Here is a 7,398-nt window from a genome sequence, read left to right as displayed (position 1 = left end):
ACTAAACCTCAAAATATCACATAGAGCTGCTTTAGGTTGTGTTTTTACTATCTTTTAATTCGCTAAAAAAAAGTAGGTCAAAATATTCTGCAAAGGTCTAAAGTAAGTGGAAAGTCCAAATAGTAGATCAAAAGCTAGAAACTCACTAATGCTAATGCCCGCAAATCTAGCAATCCCGTACCCATATTGTTGCACTCACTTTGCCCCTTTTACCTCAACACTGGATCTATGTGTCAGTTGATATTTTATTTGTACATTGCATTTGGTGTGAATGAACCTTAAATATTGCACTTTGTGAAGAAGAGAGTGCAGGCACGGTGGAAAGACTGGGGACAACTGGAAGTTGTGATCTGTCCTATTGACTGGACTGCAACTGTATAATTGATAACTAGGGATGGAATTGTGTTTGTTTTAGTGCCAAAACTTTATTTTTGTGGTGTCAATGCACAATTGTTAATAAAAAAAAATTGATTTGAAGTTGTTTCAATTGTTTTTTTAAATATGTTCTGTATGTATAATTGTACATGAGCGATTTTGCCAGGTAATTCAAGAGTAAAATGAATTTTGATTGAAGAGTTTGAGTATTATTGTTTGGATTGACTGCTTCTTATCTAAATTCATAATAATGTTGTTTCTTTATGATGTCAATACAGTCGAAATCAGGCGACATTTGTGCGAGAGTAATTTTCTGCAGTTACTTCCTCCTCAGGCTGTTTTTATTTGCCCGTCTGTTGTTTACGCTGCGGCACTCTTGGAAGGAAATTTAATTAATCTGCTTGCATGTGGGACAATCTTGAAAATGTCCAGTCTGAGACATCAAACACACAAGTGGGGTTCTTTTATGACGAGGTGACTGCAGGATATTCCGGGTAAAAAAACACATGTCACCAGTGGGCAGACGGACAGGACTTTACATATCAAAGAGGAACATCATCTGTGGCCATCAGGAGGTCCGTCACTCCATGAGTTGTTGTGAACACAGAGAACAAAAGCATTTTAAAAGGAGAAATAATCTCATACCAAACCTGTTGCATTTTTAGTTACATATCTGTAACAGTTTAGTATTTATTTATCCCTTAAAATGTAACTTCCCTTTTCTTACTGTTTCACTATTGCTAGGTTTTCTTTAGAGATCGGATAGTGTTTGAGATATGTTTAAAAAGTTTATACTGAGTGTTAATAATACTTGTAAATCAATATCTATAAAGGGAACTTAAGTCTCTTCTTGGGCTCAAAATGGCCGCCATGAATCTATGTCCGAACTAAGCCTGATCTTTGGTGACTGTGCTTAACTACTCCCTTATTATTAGTGCTACAATGGAGTAAATAGGCTTATTTTCTCTGCCTCATTCAAAGGACTATTAAAACTAAATTAGAATTATGTAGCTCAAATATCGGGCAATTACAAAAAACAAAAAAAATTGCATGTGCTCCATCGTATCTGGCTCTCTTTTAGCCCTTAGCAACGTCGGAGTCATTTTTCCAAATCCCTCTCAATCGGCCAAAAAATGATACTAGCACCCATTAAAGTCCATGTAAGCATGTTAAAGTAGCTATAACATATTTTAAACTAAATTACCTGGCTAACACTTTTTTATTTACTTTGAAAAGATAAGCTGTTGTTTTGTTCAAATGCAGTCACAAACCCCAGCTCTAGATGTGAAGGCAAATGTAGCGTGAATTTATAAAAAACATTTGATAGTAGTCAATGAAAGAGCAGCAACAATCCCCAGATAAGCGTCCTTGTTTATGTTATTAGGCTCTATTAGAATGATCCGAAACGCCTGTCTGACTCACAGCCTGTGAAATTGGCCTGAAAGAGAAGTCACTGACTCACCCCTCCTCTGGATAAACCTAATTATGCCCCCTGTGGTGATGAAGTTATGCGGCAATGACCATCCGTTTCTGACAACTGGAGTTATTACCACCCACCAAGCCTTCATGGACTTGTGGCTGCAGGGGAGGGCTGAGGAGGGCAGGACAGAGGCAGACAGAACAAATGCAATTTAGATCCTTCGAAATTTTCCTTTGAAAACCCAATTACGTGTGTCAGGAGGCGCGGGTGAGGAGGGTCGTCTTGTTCCTCTGATAGAAGCCCTGTGTTTTTTGATGCTTCTCTTTTCATTCTCTGGGCTTTCACACGGTGGCCACATCCCTTCTTCACAGACACACTCTGTTCTACATGAGGATTCTTCCTTTTAAAAAGTGAAGTCTGAGGATTTTGTGTTAAAAAAAATAAGTTTGCGGTTGGAGGAAAGAAAGTGGGAAACTATAAGAGAAGGCAATCGGCTTCCGTGACCTGTGAGCGTTTGAAATACTGCAGTTGTATTTTGTGTAAGTGCACAAAGGCATGTGACTCTGCTGAAGGTAGCGTTAGTGAAAGAAATGATCCGGGTGGGAAGTGCCTGTCACGCACAACGGAGCGAGTAAAAGCCAAGAAATGGGAAAAGAAAATGTCTGGGCTTTTCTGCTCTTGGTTCATCTTGGTTTCATCTCATAGTTGACAACCAGCTGACATCGACGCAGCTGCATAAAAAGCACATTTTGTACTTTTTAAATTGGTAGTCCTGCTCATATGCCTACTTTTGTCAGGACCTATTTTAAATTAGCATATCTAACTTTTAGTATTTAAACATTGGATTTAAATGTATTTTAGGTTAAAGCTCCCAATAAAGTTCAACAGAAAAACTAAGACTACAAGCTTTTTCTGTTTTATTAACAACTACACATGCTGTTTTTGGCAACTCGTGATAATAATTATAATAATAATTTAGGTAAAAGAATAGCCGATCAGTGTATCAGCTTTCTTAAACGGATTGTTCACCCAAAAATCAAACTTCACTCATTTTCTACTCACCCTAATGTCGACTAAGGGTTGGGATTATGTTCAAAGTACTCCATTCCTTTGTGAAGTTACAGGCAAAAACTTAAACAAGTCTTTATTTTAAGATCGTTTGCAGCAGAAGCTTAAAGACTAACAATACTAACACGCACTACAGTAGTGTAGACAGTAGACTGGAACCACTATTTACCAGGAGTATTTCCTGTTGTTCTACTGTGTTAGTCTTTAAGCTTCTGCTACAAACAAGCATATATATATATATATATATATATATATATATATATATATATATATATATATATATTGTATATATATATATATATACTGGATATATATTTGTATATATTGTTAAGTTTGTCCGAAACAATTCCGCTTTTCAAGGTGATACAACAAGATGGACATTAAAGACGGGCAGCATGGAGCTATTTGGATGTTCTTGATGGTGTTTGAGTGTCTTTTTGGATGGCAATTTTTGACACTGAATTAAAATGGACATACATTCCTATAACTCTAAAATGGAACAGAATACTAGTAGACTCATCCTTTTTTAACAATTATTAAGAGTGTTTTTTACTGCTGCAGATTGTCACTTTGACCGATCTAGAATAACACAACTGGAGTCACTAGTGCTTAGTATAACAACACTTCAAGGTTGATTCATCTGTCGACCTCTCTGCCAATAGAATGATCAATAATTCCAGGTATTTAAATCGCCTTAATGGTCAGTTTTTTCACACACATTTGTTATATGTTATAGTTACATTTCCCACATTGTACAGTTGGATGTCAAAACCATATTTTCCAAAGACGTAACTAGATCCCTGTGCTTCTCCCTCTGGAGATTTCATTTGGGAATTTGGGTAAGATAGATGGATTGGTAGATATAGTTTCAATATTTTTAATTGTTGTTCTAGGAATGTTTTTTTTCAACAGTGTATTCAAGAGTTTTCTCGTTTTGACTCTAAAAAGCAAGGCCTGTTTACTTTGCAATAGTCAATACAATACTTAATATAATGACATGAGGATTTATGTGAAGTCCTTTTTGTGCTTTAATTTGACTTTTCATAAAGTGTAAATATACTTGACCAGCTAAATTAAAACTCCTACTCTGACATGATTCATTAAATGGATATACTCTTTTCCGAGCTGCATATTTATGAACCGTTGATTGAGTATTTGTCCTCGCTTACATGCTGCTGTGATAAATGGAGCTCCTGGTTATTGATTCCTGAGGGCTCCGGGTCAGAGTGTAGGATTGACTCTTCACCAATCTGGGAGCTTCACTGAGCACCCCCCCTGACATCAGCTGTCCCAACAGAGCGAAGTGATTATCATACTCCCTGAACATCAGGTTGCTGGTCTAGTGTTGTCCGTGAGACGGCTATTGATCCACTCTTTCATCTTTTACCAGGGTTGCATTAGAAGAAGCACAGAGAAGACATTCCCAAAGGATGCCGGGTGTTAATGTGGGGTATTCCCAGCTCACGGTCCCTGCGCTGTCCTCTTTCTATGCGCTGAAAAACCAATATTTTCCATCATCTCAAGCGTTCTCTTTATGGTAATAACTGTTCATTGCAGCCATTTTTTTTCTATATCTTTCGTATAATAGGGATTAAAGTGTCCCAGGTTTACGACAGATGAAACCATTGTTATGATGATAAGATGTTCAGCTCAACTGCACACACAAGCATTACTGAAAGACTTTGATTTTCCCCCCTATTTTGTGTTGTAAAAAACTATACTTTCATCCTGTTAAATGTAACACTACAGGACTAGTCTTATGACAAAAATGTCTTATGTGGAAAGGGCCGTTTCAAAGGATACCCAACCTCATTTTCATCCAATTTGTACAAGGTCTAGTACTGGTAAAAATGCAGTTGAGGAATTGCCTTGTACTACCTTGAAGCCGGAAAAGCCATCTTCTCCTCAATATAAAGTGTAGTGATGGAGAACATCAAAGTGTACAAGTCTTTTACCACCTAATTGTGTACGCTTATTTTCGCAATTTTGGAAAAATTAAAATTAAAATACTTAGTTATTCAGAAGAAACGCTCATTCAGGAAGGAACTTGGTCTAAGTCTTAGTATCGGTATTTTGTCATACCACTCATATTACTCATATTATCCTGAAATATTCCAGAATATCTGGATGTTGTGACAAACTTTCAACACTTTGTGCTTTGATTTTGAATTCCATAGATATAAGTTCAAGACTTGACGCTAAGAGGTACCTGAAGCGATGTTTAGGTCTGGCTTTGGTTAACTGTCCATCAGTTCAAAATGTAACCAATGGACAGCTTTGTTTGATGAGAAAATGTAAACAAGTCTATATTTTAAGATTGTATTTAGCAGAATTTGCTAGGCCATCAGCATAAATCTTGTTCAGTGACACTTGACAATGTGTTTCAGTTTGGAAAGACGTCAGGCAGGAGCAGAGAGACTGATAACTTCTGCTTACACATTTTTGTCTACAACTTTAAAATGGATCAGATTACTCTTAAAATAATCTCAACCCTTAGTCAACAAGAGGGTGAGTGGAATTTATTTGCCCCCCCCCCCCTAATAGCTTTATAAAACTCACAATTAACTTAGAGGTTTGAAAGCAATAAAATAAAAGTTTTTCTTGCTGCCTATAATGATAATTTAGGCAGCAAGTTATTACTATTTATTATTATTATTGCTGTATAATAGTTATGTGTCAACAAACATACATGTGATGAGAGTCGTAGTGTGTCTATATGCAAAAATAATGAACCATATTTGAAAACTCTTGGGAGTGCGGTGGGTTAGAAGTTATTAATGTATCCAATTGCCTTTTCCCTGACAACGATCAGAGTCATTTCTCCTGGAGCTCGATATGAACATGTCAAAGGCACTTTGGAGTCGAAGGACATCATCTCTGTAGTCGGTGCGATGAGCTGCTAATGACCTCTCATCACGTTAAGTATTTATGTCCCCAGGTATTTTTAACCTGAGGAGACATTGGCGGCAGGGTTATCAGAGCTCAGACACGAGTTCATTGTCTCACACGTCAAGGTTGTCCCGAGTGTTGGACAGGTGGATAATTCAATTTTAAAAAAGGAAAGATGAAGGTAAAAGTCATCTGCAAGTAACTAAGAAAATAATCATATGACTATAAATAAAAACCGATAGAGACACTAACACAATACGATGCTGATATTAGTGGCCTTTAAATTCAAATAAAGAGGTTCTCATCTTCAAGTATGTAGTAATTAGCACTGACTTTCAATCATCTTAAACCCTGGTTCTTGGGCATATAAGTCAGTTAACCTGAAATTGTGTGCATATCCAATGCAAACATGGCTTTTCAAAAGGCTTTACATGTGTTTGGCCATGGAAGTTTCCAACATAAATAGACCAGAAACATCACTGTTTAGATTAAAAAAAACAAAGAATACCAGATTTTAGTGGATTCTCATGACTTCTACTGATAAAACGAAAAGGCCTTTTTAACCCGATGAAGAGAAACGCGTTATTAAGTAAGGCATTACAGTAACTGCATTAGTTTTTGCGGTAACAGGTACTGTAACTAATTACTTTGTCAAAAACCGTAACATGTTAATCACTACTGTGATTTTAACAGCCTTGTTACTTCTCATCATTTAGTTCAATTAGCTCACTTGTCAGAGCAACAGAGCTTTCTTGCTCCGAACCCCTCATAGATACAAGTTTATGTTATTATTAAGTTCCTAGGGTGGAATCAATTGGGCAAGTATCGGCCTGTTGAGACTCTCAAAAATTGGCAATCTGTTTTAGTCTTGATCAGTGCACCCCATAATTTATGTTTTTGTATTTGTTTATATGTATTTAATTTATTGTTCGTACCTTTTGTCTGAATTGATTAATCACAGCATACAAAACTTGTACGTGGCACGTTTGCCTTCACTTTTAAAGTAACAAGTAACTTAAAGTAACTAGTAATGTAACTTAATTACTATTTTAAAGTAGCCTACACTACACTAAAGTCAAATACAGCCAATAGATGCTACAATCGCCACCAGAGACAACAAGCTGGTTACATATTCTTTCACTAGATAATGCAAAGATAAGAACATTGTTTTATAACTAAATGATATCTGGTATTAATAAGTTACATTTAGTTATCCATGACACATGAAAGTTGTGGCGAATCCCTCTGGCTGCAGCGAAAAAGATCATGCAGAAACTAACAAATTTAAATCGTATTTATTTCCATTATTTATCAAAAGTTTCTTAATTTGACTCTAGGGGTTTTTGTTTTAGGACTTTGGTCATTTATTTACTATTACAAATTGTTGTTTTTTCTTGCATTCCTTGTTTTCTTTTTGTTTTGTGTGTTTGTGGTATCCTTTGTGTTGTCTTTGGGTCAAGAACGACCTCAGTATGTACAAAATAAAACTGTCAGTCAGCCATTTCAAGCATTTGTACATTAATACTTTTATATTTTTATGAGGCTTTTTTAAGTCTTCAGTATTCTTCAGATTAAATGTTGTTCAGGAACAGGTGAGAGTGAAGCTCAATCGATCTCACTCAGATAAACAATTCACAGATAATGGT

The sequence above is a fragment of the Callionymus lyra genome, chromosome 15, assembly GCF_982586985.1.
Source record: "Callionymus lyra chromosome 15, fCalLyr1.hap1.1, whole genome shotgun sequence".
NCBI classification, from domain to species: Eukaryota; Metazoa; Chordata; class Actinopteri; order Syngnathiformes; family Callionymidae; genus Callionymus; species Callionymus lyra.
The sequence above is the reverse complement of the archived record's forward strand: the minus strand, read 5'-3'. Positions refer to the sequence as shown.